The sequence below is a fragment of the Conger conger genome, chromosome 13 (genome assembly GCF_963514075.1).
Source record: "Conger conger chromosome 13, fConCon1.1, whole genome shotgun sequence".
NCBI classification, from domain to species: domain Eukaryota; kingdom Metazoa; phylum Chordata; class Actinopteri; order Anguilliformes; family Congridae; genus Conger; species Conger conger.
In genome coordinates this window covers 13,621,881-13,642,320 of record NC_083772.1, presented here as the reverse complement: position 1 = coordinate 13,642,320, position 20,440 = coordinate 13,621,881, and the positions used below count along the sequence as shown (strand labels likewise).

General features: G+C 40.4%; 1 protein-coding gene across 1 annotated transcript in view; it reads left to right on the top strand.

The window, feature by feature from the left end:
* Positions 1–20,213, top strand: part of scn4ba (sodium channel, voltage-gated, type IV, beta a) — a 70,433-nt gene extending 50,220 nt beyond the window's left edge. The window contains exons 6-9 of the transcript XR_009704654.1: positions 17,461–17,514; positions 17,832–17,942; positions 18,230–18,257; positions 18,471–20,213. The gene's annotated coding sequence lies outside the window, so the exon portion shown is untranslated. The remainder of the gene's footprint in view (positions 1–17,460; positions 17,515–17,831; positions 17,943–18,229; positions 18,258–18,470) is intronic.
* The last annotated feature ends 227 nt before the right edge of the window (positions 20,214–20,440 follow it).

Genomic DNA, 20,440 nt, shown 5'->3' with positions numbered 1-20,440 from the left:
CAACCTTTCTCTCCATTTCATGTTTGTACATAGCACTAAATATACTAATCCCAGTATATACAGTACTAATTATAGTAACACACTAATATGTTTGTCAAACTAACAAACTAACATTCACTAGTCTTGGGTATTTGTAATTTAAATCACTTAACTAACTTACTAACGCATCTCCAGTTTCAATTCTGTTCTGTAACTCCGCCTCCCTATTCTATCGCTGATCACTTGCTTAATTTCAGCGAAGTATTCGCACCTGTCTCTCCGTATCTGTGCATCTCCTGATTCTCTACAAATTGTCTACTCCCTAGTCCGAGCCCTTTATTCCTTCCCCCAGTTCTAGCCTCCTTGTTTCCTTGCCCTTGTTCCTGAGTCCTTGCCCTTGTATATCTGGATTTCCTGTTCTGACCCCTACCTGCTTTCTGGACTCTTCTTTGCTTGTTGTGGATATCGGTACCTCTGCCTTGTTTGAGTGACGCCCTGGTTTTTGACCTTGGCCTGTTTTTTGACTCCACTCTGTCTGCCCCTGCTGTTGCAATTAAATCTGCCATTTTTTCTTCACCCCTGTCTGTTTTTGGTTCCTCTGTTCCCCCCAGCGTAACATTGCTAGTTTCACAACTCCAGTTCCTAGTTAGACTTTTTATATCAAAAGAAAGGCAAAAGATAAAAAAAAAAATACACAAACTGTTAAATTGAGAAATACATGGATGTTATAAGAAACACACACACTTAAAAGACAAATATTCAATACATGTTAAATATATACACACATATTACAATAAATAAATAAATGTTGTAAGGGTAATTTTCTTAATTGATTCTTAATTGACAATGTGTGTTAACATAAAGACAATCACGTGATTACAAATAACCTTTCAGTGATAATCCTTATTACTCTTCGATCACTTTCTGAATGAAGTGCTTACTATGAGTCTTTCTCTGTCTCTCTCCAGCAGACAGACAGCCTTTCACCTTAATGTCTCTGCTTCTCAGCTAGCACATTCTGGTCTTACAGCAAGGTCAACAAGGGGTATTCAAAGTATACAAAATACTGATAAATGTTTGTGGCCAGCTTCATGTCTTTTTGTTTTGGTAAAGCCCCCCCTTCAGGAAAAGTGTGTATAAGAGTCTTACTATGTCTGATTCAAATCAGAAAGCCGGTAAGCTCTCTCACTTTCTGTCATTTCTTTGCAAATAAATGCGAAAGTTAAATAGAAGAATAGCTATTGTTGTGTTTTTACTGGATCTGCTTCATCAGACGATGCTCACCTGTGATACCTTATTTGTGCATGTTAAAAAGGGAATTTTTCCCTGCACAATGGACTCATTGGACATTTAAGTGGGATGTTCCACGCAAGCTCTCAGAATAAGAAATTTGAATGTTTTCCCTCTCATGCAAACATATCCACAGCGTTTCAACAACATTGATAAAACGTTATGACTCCGTTACAGACACAGCCTAGTTGCAGGGGGTGAGAAACACATTCCCTTGGTGTTTGGAGTGCGCATATGCACATGTGCAAACACTTGGGAGAGTGTTAGGCAAGCGACATGTCAACAAACCTGAAAATGGGTGTGGCTTTCGTGTTAATCATTTCCCATCTGGACTACCGCAACTTCCTCTTCACTGGCCTCCCCGTGTTGGCCATCAGACCTGCATCTCATCAGGAACACTGCCCCTCTCCTGATCTACAGCCTCCCCTGACTCAGCCGTGCCACTCACGTTCTCATCAGACCTGCATCTCATCAGGAACACTGACCCTCTCCTGATCTACAGCCTCCCCTGACTCAGCCGTGCCACTCACGTTCTCATCAGACCTGCATCTCATCAGGAACGCTGACCCTCTCCTGATCTACAGCCTCCCCTGACAGAGCCATGACACTCATGTTCTCATCAGACCTGCATCTCATCAGGAACGCTGACCCTCTCCTGATCTACAGCCTCCCCTGACACAGCCATGACACTCATGTTCTCATCAGACCTGCATCTCATCAGGAACACTGCCCCTCTCCGGATCTACAGCCTCCCCTGACACAGCATTTAAATTAAAGGTCCCATAATGTGGAAAATGACATTTCTCTTGCTACATGGGTTGAAGTCGCTATCAGAACACTGTGAAGGTATCGAAATGCAGTCCCCAAATAAATCCACACAATTCGTACAAAGGAAATGGACATTGAAACAAGCCGTTTGGAATTCTGTGAAGTTGTGACATCACAATGACATGCTCTTTGCTTTAGCCCCCTTCTAGCCAGAACATGTCAAGCAGTATTCAGTTTGTTGGAGCAACCCAGCCAATCAGGACAACGGTTAATTGACGTCTATGAGCCTTAAAGACGCGGTCACTAGAACAGCCTGTTCTTGATAAAGTTCATGAGAGGGACTGGAGAATGTAAAACTGGATAGAGGTTGTTTTTGGTACTTAAAAACCACATAAACGTCTTCTTATGGACACCAGGACCTAAAATAAAACTCTGAGAATGGGGGGGCTCCATTGTCCATCAGACATTGGGTAAGACATGCTAATAAGTGATAGTAATTTAATGTTGTGCAGTATATTCTGCACTGAATAGTCAGGTCTTTTGATTAGTTCAGGTTGTCCAATTGACAGCTCATTGGTAGCTCCACCCATTACTAGGGTTCATGAAGATGCTCTCTCCCATCACTATTTGAGAAGCCATTTTAGCTGTGCTGTTCTTAGGTGTATTTGTTTATGTTTGTTTGGGCAGGTTGTGGCTTGCCTCTCGACAATGAGTAGGCTGTCGTCAGACCCACAACGAAACTACTCTGTGCCATGACTCATTTTCCATACATTTAAATCCCCAGCCAACTTGAAATACAGGAGCTTATTTCCTCGTGTCCCATGCTGTGGTTTTATCTGGCCTGCTGTCGCCGTGGTGACGCACGTCTCTGCCACATGATCACTCAACTGCCACATGATCGGGTTGTGACATTTTCCCTTTGCTCTGCTGAGGTTGGTTTGGCTAAGATGTCAACAGCTGTATTGTAACACCTATCAGTTTGCATTGTGATGCTGTCACTAAGGATATTTTAACTTAATTTAATCAATAATAATAATAATAACAATAATAATAACAATAACAACAGCCAACATCAACTCGCCTACCCCTAAGTAAATAGACTTGAGGAGCTTCCTGGTCTGGTAATACTACTGCTTTTTATCTTTACGCAACAGTGTCATGGGGAATGTGCTGAATAGCTTTGCCACGTTTGGGTTTTCCTCCCCACAGGCATGGAAAAACATCACAAAACCTGTGAAAAGACATGCCCCCATAAATGAATTATGTAACAACCGTGTAACTATAGTATTGTCAGCATCATACAAAAGCTGAGTACAGTCTGTCCCAAATCTTAAGAAATGTAAAAAAAAGTATGCATACATACATACATACAGACACGCACACACACACATACAGTGTAGTGAAAATGTATTTGCCCCCTGCTTGATTTCCTCCATTATTGTATACTGTATTTGTCTCACTGAATGGTTTTCGATCTTTTGACAAAATTGACTATTAGTCAAAGTGGGCCTGAGGAAACACAAAACACATTTTTTAAATGACTGTTTATTTAATTAAGAAAGTTATCACCCACCCAAACCACCCCTGTGAAAAGTTATTGCCCCCTTAAACTTAATGACTGGTTGTACTACTTTCTGCCACAGTAATTGCAACCAAATTGGAGGCAAATTGCTCGGTTTTCCAGCATGAACTGCTTGTTTCTAGTCCTGCCACAGCATCTCTATTGGGTTCAAGTCAGAACTTTCTTCGAAAGATTTGAACCATTCAGTGTGACAAATATGCAATAATAGAGGAGTTCAGGGGACAGTAAGGGGACAATACTTTTTCACAGCCCTGTACTTACACACATACATGCACACACACACACACACACACACACACCTAAGCATCCTCCCGGATCATCTGGTGCCTGTTCAATATTGACAGCATGGGGAGGGCACTACATTAACAGTGTGCCATAGTTTTGCAGTCTAGGACTACTGGAGCACCCTCGCCAGATTGATTTTTAGATACTGTCAAATACATTTTATTCATTCTTATTCCAGAAATCCTGATTGCTGGGCAGTGCCTTCATTCACCACATACTATATGGGAATTACAGCCTTTTTTCTACCAAGTGTATGTATGTATATAAAAGGACCTATAATGTAAATGGAAATACCCTCAAATTAAAGATGGCAGTCTGTACTTTTTCATTATTTTATTTCAAATCCAATGTCCTGAGTCTGCATGATGAGGCAGGATTACTGAGTTCGCCCAGAAACCTCCCAAATCAGGAACGTGGACTCTTACGTGGAAACCTCCGTAATCTTGCATCTTTGATACAGGCCCCTTGGACTATACAGTCAAAAGAACCAAAAATCTGTCATTGCCCCAATACTTTTGTATTTATCTGTATATAGTCTGCACTTACCAAGGGATCATTGTGATATAGTCAGGGGAATCTGAATTAGCTTTATTTGCTGTTGAGTTATATGATGACGTGAAATAAAATGATGTACAGTGTTATGAATCGCCGTTGTAAACACTGCATTGGAGTCACTTGAAGTTTAAAGTTCAAAAAGGCACAATAACGGAAACATTAAAAAACAGTCAGTAAAGCATATAAATACAATTTTATAGAGTGTAAAATAGACTTATTTAAAAAAGAAAGAATACAAACAGTAGAAAATTAGGCAGTGTGTAGAAAATTAAATGAGAAATGAAAGTGATGTTGGTATATAATGTGTGTGTGTGTGTGTGTGTGTGTGTGTGTGTGTGGGTTTGTGTTAGGAGCTTCTCGGCAACTGTTCTGGAGGAGGGAGAAGGGATGAATGGACAGACAGATGGGAAAGGTAGCACTTGCCTGTGTCTCTCCATTGTCCTGATCTCTGAACTGCACCTGTTTGTATTTCAGCTGGTGGTGCTGGTGCTTTCTGCTTTAAAGGGGAAATGCTCATCCATTCTGTAATCATTCAATGTGTCCTGTAACTCTGTAAGGACGGCTCTGTGGATGGACCCACACACACAAGCATACACAAGCACACACTCACACACACACACACGAACACACCACTCCCCTGCCAGACCCACACATATGCTGATCCCCTCTTGCCCAGTAACAATGCCATGAATCACCCACTACTGTCCCAATTCTTAGAAATGCATTGCTTATTTTAGTACTTCCCTTGTGATGTTATCTCATTCACTCCAGTAGTTTACTGGCAGCAGCAGTGCGCTGCTTTGTCATAAAAATCTGCGAGCATCTGTAAAAATAGAGAGGGGGTGGCATGGAAGGAGTGAGGCAATATTTATTTGATACTTCCTTCTCTGATTCTAATGACCACTCTAATGACTTCTTCCTCCTACTCTGCTTCAATCAGGTCTGGTTTTCCTTGCGTTATTCTTATTTTTTTGTGGTTTTCTCAGATCATTTTCACACTCTTTGTTCTCCCTGTCACCTGACCGTAATGTGTATTCTGGAGAGAACAAAAAAAGCATGCTCCAGTCCTTTAAAAAAAAGCTGATTGTTCCGTATTTACAACTCTGGCCATTCTGTCTCGCCAGCACCTAAAATAACTATTGTGTCAATTCCAACAGGTGTGCCAACCATAGACTGTATAAAAATAGGTGCCTGGCTTTTGTGGAATGATTCAAAGAAAATTCTAGAAAGGAGACCATTTACCAACTTTCTCCCCAGAATAAAACCCTCCCAACTGCCTCTCCCCCACCCCCCAATAACCTCTGTAAGCCTTATCCTTGGCCACATTATTTTAACATCATCGGGGTAAGCATCTATTCTGTACTGAGATCATTAACATACTGTATGTATAAAATAATTATGTGTAACAATGAATAATAATAGCAAACTGCCAATACTTACAGTGGTGTGAAAAAGTGTTTCCTGATTTCTTATTTTTTTGCATGTTTGTCACACTTAAATGTTTCAGATCATCAGACAAATTTAAATATTAGTCAAAGACAACACAAGTAAACACAAAATGCAGTTTTTAAATGAAGGTTTTTATTATTAAGGGAGAAAAAAAATCCAAACCTACATGGCCCTGTGTGAAAAAGTGATTGCCCCCCCCCTGTTAAAACATAACTTAACTGTGGTTTATCAATTCAAATGAGTTCAATTTCTCTAGCCACACCCAGGCCTGATTACTGCCACACCTTTTCTCAATCAAGAAATCACTTAAATAGGACCTGCCTGACAAAGTGAAGTAGACCAAATGATCCTCAAAAGCTAGACATCATGCCGAGATCGAAAGAAATTCAGGAACAAATGAGAAAGAAAGTAATTGAGATCTATCAGTCTGGAAAAGGTTACAAAGCCATTTCTAAAGCTTTGGGACTCCAGCGAACCACAGTGAGAGCCATTATCCACCAATGGCGAAAACATAGAACAGTTGTGAACCTTAAATGTATTAATTTTATATTATTTAAATTTGTTTGATGATCTGAAACATTTAAGTGTGACAAACATGCAAAAAAAATAAGAAATCAGGAAGGGGGCACTTTTTCACACCACTGTATAAGCTAGTACATTTTCTGAAAAAAGCACTGCTCATTTGTGCCTGGTGGGGAGAGTAACTACCCTGCTTCCTCGTAAAGTGGTTTGAGACTAATGACACAAGACATACAAGAAATATATTATGACTTATCAGCATTTCTGATATTAAGCCCTTCTTATATTAATGTTAGAGGAAAAAGTTAGACATACTATTGCCTAAGATTAAAACGGTAGTGCTAGTGTTGAAACTCTTATATGACGTGCTGAAATTAAGTGTGTCACAACTGAGTAAATGGTGTGACAACCATCTCCAGTCTCCCCTACAATAGAAGCCTGAAAATAGCCATTGAAAATAGCAAATATATTTTGTATATATAAATGCAGTATATCACCTGTTTCAACACCAATCACAATGCCATTTCACAGGTCTACTACAATGGTACTGATTATGATATTACTATGTTGTGCCATTTCTGTGTTACGGATACCCTTAAAAAATTGCATTAAGTGCAATAAGACTTTAATGTTTTTAACCACACATTACAACAATGGTATGCCGAAGTGCATCTCTGAACACACAACACATCATAACTCTAAGTGGATAGGCGACAGCAGTAGAAGTCTAAAAAATATCTAATAAAGTGCTCGGTGAGTGTACGTACATAATGTAAGCCATATATCTGCTTCTTTACTTTTATCCAGAATGACATACAGTGGGCCTATATGAATGAGATCATAGAAATATGCACTCTATACTCTGCAATAAACGTTTTAATGCAGAATCAATCAATTAATCACACTTGTTCAAGAATTGTATGCTATGCACCGACACGGTTTATGGGCAAGCTATGTTGAATAAGTAATACAGGATATGTTGTCCCAAATAGGACATATTGGACATGCTGGTAATAAAGCATGCTTTAGAAAAGTACATTGCCTCTAACTTTAATATGCAAAATTGCTAATACTCTTTACATTTCATGACGCTAAGATTATTAATTATTTTAGACGTTGCCCAGTGGTGAACACGTAGAGTAGACATTGTACATGCCTGTAGCATGCTGTCAGAGATCTGTGCTGATACCTTGATGGAGATCAGGCTAATGTTAGCATTAGGGCTGATCAGTTTAACTTCCTGTCTTTTGAGACTTTCAGCAAATGCAAACATTTAACTTAAAACATAGTTTTTTTGTGATTAATAACTGTATATGAACTGTGGAGATTTACTGCAATATGATCATTTAATCATTGCGATGATCATAATAAACCATAATCCATTCACGAATGAAGTGTATATCAGAAAATCGCTCTTAAAAGAGATTCTTGCTGTTAGAACAGGTGATGCTGACAGGAAGGTGCCTTTCCTTGCCACAATGATTGGGTTCCCACTGCTGCCATGAATTGAACTTTCAGCGCAATTCAGTGAAATTTCCTATGCTGAACCAGGGTTCTAGACTGCGACCAAAATGGTCGCATATGCGACCATTTTTTGAGAGTGTGCGAGCTACAATTTCACGTGGTCGCATTAGTGCGAGTGCATGATGATCACCGGTGTTTTGGTGCCGCTCCGGCAGCGAATATCACACGCGTACTGCGTTAGCCATTGTGGTTGAAAATAGTACTTTTTCTTCTTCACTGGCTCAGTCGCTCTCTCCCTACCTGCGCTCTTACTGTCTGTACCTTCATCATTAGTGCGCGTGCACGTAGCGGCGCTGAAGACAGAAGGCGCGAAACAAACAAACAATCAAAAAAAATTAAGCGGTCCATTACAGATTATTTTAAAAAACAAAGTGAGGAGAGAGAGAAGGAGGCTGGTGGAGAGGGAGAGCCAACAATATGTCCCGAATCAGACACGACTGATGATGAGAGTGCAGGCAGCAGGGAGAAGAGTGCAGGTGGAAGCAGGGTGCGACTGAAGAAAAAAAAGTATTGCTTTCGAACACAATGGCTAACGCAGTACCCGTGGTTGCGGTACGAACGGGTGAATTTAGATTCAGATTTCCTTTATTGACATTGGGATACCACAAAATTCAGAGTTCAGTGTGGTGATGGCCTTGGGATAAAAACTGTTCATTAATCTTGTGGGTCCAAAACATTAAATGTTTGGCAGTGTTCAGTTCACGTATGAATGCTGCAGCTAATAAGTTATGCTGTTAGTAGGGAGGGCAAAGTGGAGCTTTAGAATGTAGACCGCTGTGTGTGCACGTGAGTTCGCCAATAGATTTCTCACACAAAACGTAATTTGTCCACGTTTTTACTTCACAGTAGAGGTGATCAAACTTACAATAACTAAGTGCTAGTGTGTTCTAAGCCTACTGGTCCCTGTACGATGTTAGCATGATGTAGCTAGCATACGCGAATAGCACAAAGCCATACAATTTGCTTTTTAACGGCACTTGGTCATTCGAACGATATAAATAAAAGCATTCGATTAAGTTCGACGGCACCGGAATTTTCTGTCATACCGTCCATAAATGGCAAAAGTCCCACCATAGGATTTATTTAAATCTTTAAAAGTTATACATTTTCTGAATCGTCATTAATTCATCTTGTTTCTATCAGTAATTCGGCGTGATCGGACAGTTCTGTAACTATGTAAATGACGTAAGAAGGATACAACAGTGTTATGCTAAGCAAAGCTGTTATGCTTTGCTTTTATGTTTTGTTATGTTCAGTTATGTTCAGATTAAAATATTTTGCAAATAACAAGTCTGGAGTCACTGTCAATCTTTACATCAATGCAAAACTAGGGTATGCAACTATTCATCAAGGTCATTGATTAATACCATGCTGTACAAAGAAAAAAGGTGCGACCAAATCATATGCTGGTGCGACCAACTGAGAAAGTTGGTAGCACCAGTGCTACCAGTGGAAGAGTTAGTCTGGAACCCTGTGAACCTTTTGAAGACGGTCCCAGTCAGACTCCCCGAGCAGAGATACGCTCATGTGCAGTAATAATACATCTCACCAGCAGATGTCACTGTCCTGCTTCCTCTCACAATGTTTTCATTGGCAGGTAATGAGCTGGCTTCAAGCAGGTGCACTCACACGTCTGCACTACAATGACAGTACAATGCAAAACATGTGGTTTTGACAGAGCAGTATGACAATTATCTGCTTACCTACCTATAAAAATAATAAAGACAATTTATAATCAATACAATCATTATCCAATTTATTTTCCTTTTAAAAGTAATTAATAATTAGTTGTTATGTGTTCTTTGGGAAAAGCTGGGTGAATTGACATGGTAATGTATTGCGATGCATTCAAATTCACTTCAAAATGGCTAATATATTTTGAAAACAAAGAATGCAGTCACTTCATTGAATTAAATCTCGCCTGGCTTTTTTCTAGCAGAAAAGAGAATGGAGCTGCAACAGCAATGTGATTGCGGAGCACTTATTAAGATGGGGGAAAGGCCTTCTAAGGGTTGGAAAATATGTTAATTCTGTTGTGCCGCTGTGAATGATTAATGTGGCCTAGAATTGGGGGTGCATGCCGGGATAGATTTGGGCAACTGGGTGGAGAGAAAGGAGGCAGCTGCAATAGGTACCGTATGATCCATTATACACAGGAATTGTTAGGCCCGGGAATATATATTTTGTGAGAAATTAAAAATAGTTGCACGCATGACCACAGATGCACTATGCACTGCTCCCATGTGGTCTAAGGAGAAAAACCTGAAAGATCCATTAATGAAATACCCAGGGCCTCGTGTACGTACATGAAATCACACATTGCGGTATGTTTGTTCATACAGAATCTGCATGAAATGAAAGTCTTATTTACTGTGACTATATGCGATCAGCGAGGTGGGCTGGCCTCGACTTACATATGTTGCACTTATGTTACATATGTTGTAGGGGTGGCCTGTAGCGTAGTGGTTAAGGTAAATGACTGGGACACGCAAGGTCGGTGGTTCTAATCCAACTGTAGCCACAATAATATCCGCACAGCCGTTGAGCCCTTGAGCAAGGCCCTTAACCCTGCATTGCTCCAGGGGAGGATTATCTCCTGCTTAGTCTGTACGTCGCTCTGGATAAGAGCATCTGCCAAATGCCAATAATGTAATGTAATGCACTTGAAGTAGAGCTGAAAAGGCAGTAGTGCATTGACTATCTCCAATATCTTTTGCAATAAACGCCTAGCTTTACTGTTTCTTTTACAATTGGTTATACCCATGTCCTAACACTGAGTACGCTTCTTCAAAACTCTTAACACTCTATGGAAGGCTTGTCCCAGGTGAGGAAAGGGGACACGTGCGGTGAAATGTGGCATCATATGGAACAGTGTGGCGTTTCACCACGCCCGTGCCCTCGTCCAAAGCCCGTCCAAGGATGACGTCACTTTTCCTCCCACCTTACACCATTCCTTAACCCCACAGGGGAATTATTTTCGTCTCGGAGGTGGAAGGTATATGACCACCGTCCACATGATCAGATGCCAGATGTCCTAGTCTAGGCACTCGTCATTTCCCGCCTGGATTACTGCAACTCCCTCCTAGCCGGTCTCCCAGCTTGTGCCATCAAGCCCCTCCAGCTGGTCCAGAATGCTGCAGCCCGCCTGATCACCAGTCAGCCCAGGTCGGCTAATGTCACCCCACTCCTCATTGGCCTCCACTGGCTTCTTATTGCCGCACGTATCCGCTTCAAGGCCCTAGTGTTGGCATTTCAGGCTGCTAAGGGGACTGCCCCACCTTACATACAATCCTTAATCACTCCCTACTCCCCAGCTAGACCACTCCGGTCTGCCAGCTCTGGTCGCCTTATGGTTCCCTCACTACGAGCACCTGGCGGTCGAGCTGCACGTTCACACCTGTTTTCTGTTCTGGTTCCTCAGTGGTGGAATGACTTGCCTACCACTGTCAGGACAGCAGAATCCCTCCCCCAGAATCCTCCACAGACTTTTCAAACTGTACCTTAGTCCTCCCTCCTGATCCCCCCCCCCCTTCTGATATCCCTCTTGTCTAACCCCCAAAAAAAAAACAGAACAGAATTTCATGTGTATTTTACTAGTTATGGATGTGATGCTTTAACTTGTGGAAGAACCTATGCACTTGTAAATTGCATTGGATTAAAAGCGTCTGCCGAATGACTAAAATGTAAATGTAAAATGTCTCTGCTGAATGCGACAAATGCTACATACCAGGACATCTGCGGAAGATTGCCTGGGATGGATTAGACATTCAAAGAGGGTGATTAGCAAGAGAGAATATAGGGTGTAATATAGACGATAATTTGTGGCCTAATCCAGAGGACCAGGTTGTCTGGCATTGATGTACATACAGTATTTATCAATGAGTACATATTCTATATATACAGCATGTGTTTTTCCCTAATATGGTATTGGAATTGTTGTTTCTTTTTGTGTATTTTGTGTTTCCATTTTGCGTTGGCATTTTGCATATGCGAACATATGGCAAAAATAAAGCATATTGAGGAATATTGCTGCATTATTGATTCATTCCTTTGAAATATATTTTTTTACATTGCATACAAAGTACCATTCTTATATTGAATCTTGAGTTTATGTAAAAAAAGATGCTTCAAATGAAAATGATCTTGCAATGCCAGCTCTTGTTAGTGTTTTTAGGTCATTCTGTAATGAGTGACTAAGTCTTGTTGGGTGACACCTTTAGCCAGTGTTATGGTAGAATTAATTTATTTTGAGACATGGTTGGCATTTATATAGCGCCTTTATCCAAAGCGCTGTACAATAGATGCTTCTCATTCACCCATTCATACAGACACTCACACACCGACGGCGATTGGCTGCCATGCAAGGCAGGAGCATTTAGGGGTTAGGTGTCTTGCTCAGGGACACTTCGACACAGCCCAAGCGGGGATCGAACCGGCAACCCTCCGACTGCCAGATGACTGCTCTTACTACCTGAGCCATGTCGCCCCTATGTATTAAGTGTTTTGGTAGCCCGACATGTATTAAGTGTTTTGGTGGCCCGACATGTATTAAATGTTTTGGTAGTCTTAGTACATTTTGTGTGCAAGATTTACTGTTGTGCCAAGTTGCATGTTGGAAAATAACTTTTTGAAAATGTGTACTCAGTATTGAGACACGGGTATGATCAATTGTAAAAAATAATAATAATAATTATTGCATGACTGCTTTATCTGTACTGTTATGTTCTCTGGCTGTGGTAGCTGACACATTGTGTTGTAAAGATCCTTTCAGTGCTTCTCTGAGGCCTATACCTGTATCTACATCTTGCTTGTGTCTTGTAATATCTCTGCCTTTTATTTGTGTGATGCTCCCTTAAAAGCAAATGCATTAGGGATCGAAACACGCCTGATGACTCACACAGCCTCGTGTGCCTGTAGCTGATGCATATATAACAAGCATATTTCTGGATCTGATCTGCAACAGAATGACTGGCTAACGGCTTCATACATGTGTGCCCCTGTGTTTCCCCCCAAAAGAACTGGTGATGCAAGGCTCATATTTCCTTCTGTTTTTGTTTATCAGCATATACGAATGGTATTGTATTTCTGAAATAACATTTTGTCATCTTCATTGAGAAATTTGGGGATTCATATAAATATATTACAAAATATATTGCTATATTGCAGTTTCTTTGCCCTCTGACAGTAACTGACAATATATATTAATAAAGTATGCACACATGCATTCAAATGTATTATTAAATGTATTACAGAGAGGTATTACAGCATATGGCGAAATATTTTATTGCTGCGTTTTTATCTCAACCATGTTGTGCAAGAGAATAATATATAGAAATACACTGTAAATTGTACCAAATGTTGCCAAGTTATAATATCTTTTGTCCAATATCTAAATATAATCAAAATAATGAATTGTTACGTCAACGAGAGGAGGAAACGTCAGAGAGTCAGGGAATGAAGATGGGCCAGTTTGGAGAATGACAACAATGCAGTGATGAGGAGGCACTGCCCGACAGAAGGGGAGAGCTGGAAAACAAGAGGGAGAGAAAGAGAGTGAAAGGCTGAGAGGACAACAGCATAAACAGCTCTGCTTTAATGGAGCGATAAAGGACTACGGGTTTACATTAGGAGAAGGGGGAAAATCTAGGTTTGAGATCCAGACAAAGAGTGCGGACGGAAGAGAGACTGTGAGAAACTCCACCATGAGTGAAGCTACGGGTGAGAGCACTGGTAAGGAGCTTGAACTGTACCTGTTTACGATCAAGAAGGGACTTAGTTTTGAGGCCGAAGATGGCGTTGGTCAGGGCTGTCTAAACATGTTTCCCGGAGATCAGCTGTCATACAGGTTTTCATTTCAACCTTAAATTCACACCAGATTCTACTAACTAGCAGCTCAATCGCTTGCTGTTGAATGAGGTGTGTTTTTATTTATTTATAAGAATGTAGATCTCCATGAACGGTATTGGGCAGCCGTGGCTGTATGTAATTTGCTTTTACATACATTTAAATGTAAACTATGCCGGTGTTTTGTGCAGGGCTGTAACCTCTAAGTATTAGGGGTTCCCCTTCTCTGAAGTAAGGTACTTGAACAAAGAAGGTTGAGAATCTTTAACTTAAACTTACAAACATACATATATTTTTGGTTAAACATATATGTATGCACGTACAGTTGTGTTCAAATAAATAGCAGTGCGTTAAAAAAAGTGAATTAAGTGCAAATATTTTTCAATAGCTTTTAGTTCCATATTTCAAATGTAGTGGAAACATTACACATTCAATTCCAAATCAAAGCATTAGCAAATTTTATGAAGTCTGCGTTATTCTTTTATAGGAAGTAAAGAAAAGGAATATTAATCTGTTCAAAAAAATGGCAGTGTCAACATTTTTCTCTTCAAACTCAAACACTGTATAAACTGAAGAAATTGTTAATGATTTAGCTTCACTTTAAATTAATTAGTTGCATAACCATTGTTTTTGACAACTGCTGCGCATCTCCGTTGCATCTAGTCAACCAACCTCTGGCGTCTAGAAACAGGTATTTCAGCCCAGGATGAATAAACTACATTCCACAGTTCCTGTGAATTTTTGGGTTTTGCTTCCGAAACTGCATTTTTAATGTCACCCGACAAGTTTTCAATGGGGTTTTAAAGCATTTGTGATCATTTTAGCTGAGGCACCTGTTTTTTCACAGAATTAATTTATTCTCTAATTAAACGCCACACTGCTAGTATATTGAAAATGCCCCTCTCAATGAATGAGTCAATTACTCAGAACAAGCAGTGTGCATGTCATGACAGTTGGGTCTGTTGTTTCTCTATTACACTACTACATCTACAAGTAAATTATTTGCCATGCAGAAATAGCACTACTACTAATAACAGTGGTTCATCAGGTTACTGATGTTACAGCTGTACGTTCTGTCTGTGTGCACTCAAGTGGGTCTGTGCAATTTTGTGTCTATCTGCCTGTATGTGTGTGTGTGTGTGTCTGAAATGCTGGATATAAACATGAAATATGAATCACTCAATCAAACTTGATTTATGAAGCACATTTCCTGCAGCGGGCATAGAAATGTGATGTATATAAAACAAACGGGGAGATTGAAAGATACAAAAAACATTTCACACCAAAGGACATGAAATCTATAAAAAATGGGCAGTAGTAAAAGTGGCACAGGCAAACATGGCCAGAGTAAGTAGTTAAAATAAAATAAAAATGAATAAAAGCAGTACAAATAAATAAAATATGTATAAAACGTAAATTAGGGAGGGTAAGAGCCATGCTAAGAGTAATAAAATAACATTATAAATAATAAATAAACAAATAAAAATGTATAATAAAAGTAGTCATAGTAATAATACAAATAAATACTATAATAATAATAATACTATTATTATTATTATTATTATTATTATTATTATTATTATAATGGCGGCATTGAAGGTACAGTGGGTAGCACTGCCGCCTCACAGCAAGGAGGTCCTGGATTTGAATCTCGGTCGGCCGGGGCCTCTCTGTGTGGAGTTTGCATGTTCTCCCCGTGTCTGCGTGGGTTTCCTCCGGGTACTCCGGTTTCCTCCCACAGTCCAAAAACATGCAAGTTAGGCTAATTGGAGAGTCTAAATTGGCCATAGGTATGAGTGTGTGAGTGTGTGAGTGAATGGTGTGTGTGCCCTGCGATGGACTGGCGACCTGTCCAGGGTGTATTCCTGCCTTTCGCCAAATATATGCTGGGATAGGCTCCAGCCCCCCTTTGGACCCTGTTCAGGATAAGAGGGTTAGGATAATGAATGAATGAATTAATGAATGAATTAATGAATTAATGAATTAACGAATTAATGAATTAACGAATTAATGAATTAATGAATTAATAATAATAATAATAATAATAATATATAAAAGAAAATGGATAAAAGCCATGCTAAAAAGGTGTGTCTTAAGATTTATCTTTTAAAAATGCCCACAGATGCAGAGACCTCTGGCAAGCTGTTCCCAATTCTTGGGCCATAAGCATTAAAATCTGCCTCTCCATGCCTTTTGGTTCTGGACATTGGAACAGTTAAGAGACCGGCATTAGAGGACCTATGGGCTCTGCTAGGGGCATAGCTAAAAGCATTTCTGATAAATAAGTGGGTGCATTGCCATTTAGTGACTTAAAAACCAATAAAAGGAAACTAAACAAAAAATTCTAAAACTGACCAGCGACTTTAAAATTGGAGTGATGTGTGCTCTCTGTCTGGTCTTGGTCAGTACACATGCTGCTGCAACTAATAGCTTTTTTCTGTATACCAGAAGACAGGAAGGCATTGCAGTAAACAGGCCTGCTGACACTAATCTTTCCACATCAGCCAGAGAGAGAAGCGGTCTAACCATGGCAATATTTCTGAGATGGTAAAAAGATAACATTTCACATTTTTGATGTGAGCCTCCTGATTAATATCTGTGTCAATTATGACATTGAGTGGTGTTGAGCGCAAGTAAAGATTTCTCTCTCAGGGTCTTTGCCCCAATGAGTCAAATTTCTGTTTTGTCTTGATTCAACCGGAGGATGTTTTCTGTCATCCAAGCTTCTATATCGGAAATGCACTTAACTAAGGTGTGGATGGAGCTAAAATGTGGTCGCCCCTGGGTTAAATGTCTGTCAGAATGAACCTGTAGATGATCGAAAACAAACCTGAACTCTAAATGGTACCTAGTTAAAATTGAGACATTTCTGCAGCAAAGGTTAGTCCAGATATTGAAGCTGAAGGCTGGGTATTCCAGCAACAACAATGATCCAAAGCGTACCTCAAAATCACCCATGAAGTACCTCCAGGTACAGAGAGCTTATTGGCATCGGTGTTCATGTTGAGATCATTTATGATTACATTACATTACATTACATTATTGGCATTTGGCAGACGCTCTTATCCAGAGCGACATACAGTTGATTAGACTAAGCAGGAGACAATCCCCCCCTGGAGCAATGCAGGGTTAAGGGCCTTGCTCAAGGGCCCAACGGCTGTGCGGATTATATTGCGGCTACCCCGGGATTAGAACCACCGACCTTGCGTGTCCCAGTCATTTACCTTAACCACTACGCTACAGGCCGCCCCTATGATCTTAACTAGTGCAGTCTCTGCTATGGTTTGCCATAAAACCAGACTGCAATGTCTCGAACACATTGGATGAACACATGATGAACTCATTCAGCTGATTAAAATACAATCTTTGATGGTTTGATGTGTGCCTTTAGTTGATAAGAACAGAACTACCCAAGTGATTTCTCTTCAGGGGTAGTTTAACCATATATGTGGAAGTTGATCACAAAGACCCAGAAAAACCCCAGTTGAAATGCGAATGCATGCGGAAGATGATTGGGGAACCATGGAAATCGTCCACCACAATCAGAACGTTTACGGAGTACTTCTGATTTCCTCGTAATGCCCCTTTTAGTGTTCAAGGTGAGACAGCATTACCTGCTTTGACTGGTGTGGTTAATTCTGTTGCGGGGATTTCTGCTTTCTCAGACACGGACAGCCCGTTTGGATCCCTGCCTACCTTCCCACCGTTTCCCTCCTTCAGTGAGTGCAAAACTGTTCACTCCTTTTCCCGCAAGTCAGGACTGGGTCTGTGTGTTCTGAGAATGGAATAGAGATTTGTGTATCACAGCCAAGATTAAGTCAGTACCCAACCTGCTATATCCATTTCTTTCCCTCATAAACTGTTGCTGTGGTTAGCAATCACCAAAATGAACAATGAGTATTTGTTATTGTATTGTTATGAGCTAAGATCCTAGGGTTCTTACATACTAGGTTTTGGCTGCCCTGTTGAATTTCAGTGGAATGCAGTCCATTATGGCTTTGTGCCATTGTAAACCAGTGGTGACTGTTTCTTACAGAAAGTAAGGTGAGCCCAGTTGGGATCGGGGTGATTGTTGGTCTATGTGTCATCCTCCTCCTCATCATCATCTGTGTCCTGAGGCGGAAATGCAAGTGCTGCAAGCGCAAAAGTAAGTCTCTTAAATACAAATTAAATTAAATTAAATTAAATTATTAAAGCTAAACCCAGGACTCGATCTCGAAAACTCCATATCGAGCTTTTGAGGTTCTGTCCCTTTTTGATACACCTATCCATATATGCCTGCTTATGTTGTTGCGCTGCTATTATATGTCATGACAGTGGCCGTCTATACCGTTATACTGCCTAAGTAAGCTTCACTGTACCACAGCCCTGGTTTCTGGCAGAAACCCTCAGCATTAATGATAATAACCCCACTCTCATCCTCTCTCACTATAGAACCCACTCTGAAGGAGAAGATGATGAAGTAAGTGTCCTCTATTACAGAATGTGTTGTACTGATACCTCCCTTGTTCTGCAGACCTCAGGCTTAGGTGTGGCTAGTTTTTTAGTGTATGGCTGCTTTGGCTTGGGTGTGGCTGCTTTGGCTGGCTCTTTAGTGTGTGGCTGGTTTGTCTTAGGTGTGGGTGGTTTGGCTTAGGTGTGGATGGCCTGTGTCTCACTGTATGTCTCTGTGCAGGAAAATGGGCCTGCAGAAAAAACAACAACCCTTCTCCATCAGTGCCATCCTGGACAAGAAGTAGCAGTGTGCAAATGCACACTGGGCAGGAAGAAGGCTGTCAACATGGCATGTGAAGTGTGGATGGTCTTTGGTCTTGTTTTCTGGGATTTCTTTCCATCTCTTTGCTTTGCAAAACATCGCTCGCTCCCCCCATCTGATTACAGTCCAAGAGGTCAAATCTTCTCCATCAGGACAAACGGACAGACAGAAGAGGGACATCCGCTGGCAAGAGGAGAGGCTAGGGCATCTTGGCCGGGTACCGTGGCAACAGCCAACCTGCCCATTCCCCATGACCCCACCCTCCCAGAGCCAGCAGGTTGTCACATGCTTTTACACCGTTTACACCATTCAGTGACCAGCTTGACCTCCAAAAAGATGGACACTCTGCACAAAGCTTCCTGTTAAAAAAATGCAATAAGAATGAGTGTTCTGTGCCTTCCCACTCTACTGTAGCTGTGTGTAAGCAGTCCGTTATATCCTTTATACTTCCCACACCTTCCCATCGCTTCACAACCAGTGGAACACATACAATCAAATAGGATATGATCACTTAATTCATGCTTTTGCAGATGTCATCCTGAGTGTCTCTGCACTGACGTTCTGCTCGTATACGTGTGTAAAGATGTGTTTAGCGATCTGTGAATGTCTCTTGTATATTTTGTATTTATGACAGTCTGGGTAGTGGGAGTTGGATGTGCTTTTTATCAGGGAGAAGTTATCCGCCACTTTCCACATCCATGCCCAAAACCTTTTAACCCTCTGAGTTTGCCTGCCACCCAAGTTTAAGGGGAATTTGTGCAATTATCTCTCTCTCTCTCTCTCTCTCTCTCTCTCTCTCTCTCTCTCTCTCTCTCTCTCTCTCTCTCTCTCTCTCTCTCTCTCTCTCTCTCTCTCTCTCTCTCACTCACTCTCTCTCAATTTTTCTCTATTTCTTTGTTACCGCAAAACCACACTCTGTTTCAGACCTGCCTTGGCTCTTGGCTGTTGAGAATGAGGCATGTTTTTTTCATCCCTGTGATATAAGCATAATTTGGAGGGGGCAGCAAAGAAATTCCCTAACATTTTCCTAAATTCTATTTTCCATCTTCCATTTTAATTCGTTTTTTTTTTTAAAGATTATGTAATTAGAATATGGTTTTCATGTGAAGCACGAGACAGCAAGGCAATCATGAACAGGATGTGGTTTCTACTTTTTTTTTAAAGCTTTTAGAAAAGGTGTGAAATAAACACACTGTCAATCAAAGAAAGAACACCATTCTCTTGTCAAAAACATATCTTACCTTCCTGTCTTTCTGTTTCCTTTACCCCTTCGGCAATATAATCTGTTGTCAGCCGTTCAGCCAATGTTCTGTTTTGCGTATACTTTAAGTATAAAAATATAACACTGTATCAAAGCACTGGGCTCATGAAGAATGGCTTGAGTTTGAGTTTCTTGTAATGTTCATAACTAAATTTGTTTAATTTAAATGATATATTTTATTTTCATAAAGCATATTTTTTGCTACACTAAGTCACTTTAGAATCCTTATGTGTTTGATTATATTGTTGGCGACTTCACTGTATAGATACCCCTTGATTCATATTGTTCAGTCAATGAGTATTGAGTTTAATTAGATTTACTTCATGGATGTATTTCAGGGTTCATGCTTTATAGCAATCAGTGTTCTTTTAGAGCCAATAAAGTTGCTTAAATGTTCACAAGACTGCTCTTTCTTGAACATTCTTAGATTTTTCAGCCATTGTGCCTTCCTGAGTACAGAATGTGCTTTTAGCAAACATGGCTTATAGAAATGCAGTTATATGGTCAACAAACACTAGAGCTGTATAAAGGCAAGATCACAGTCATTTAAGTGCCAAGAATTTCCATACCTCAAGAGAAAGAGGAGTTAGATAGTTTTTAATTATTAAATAGAAACATATGAGCAGTC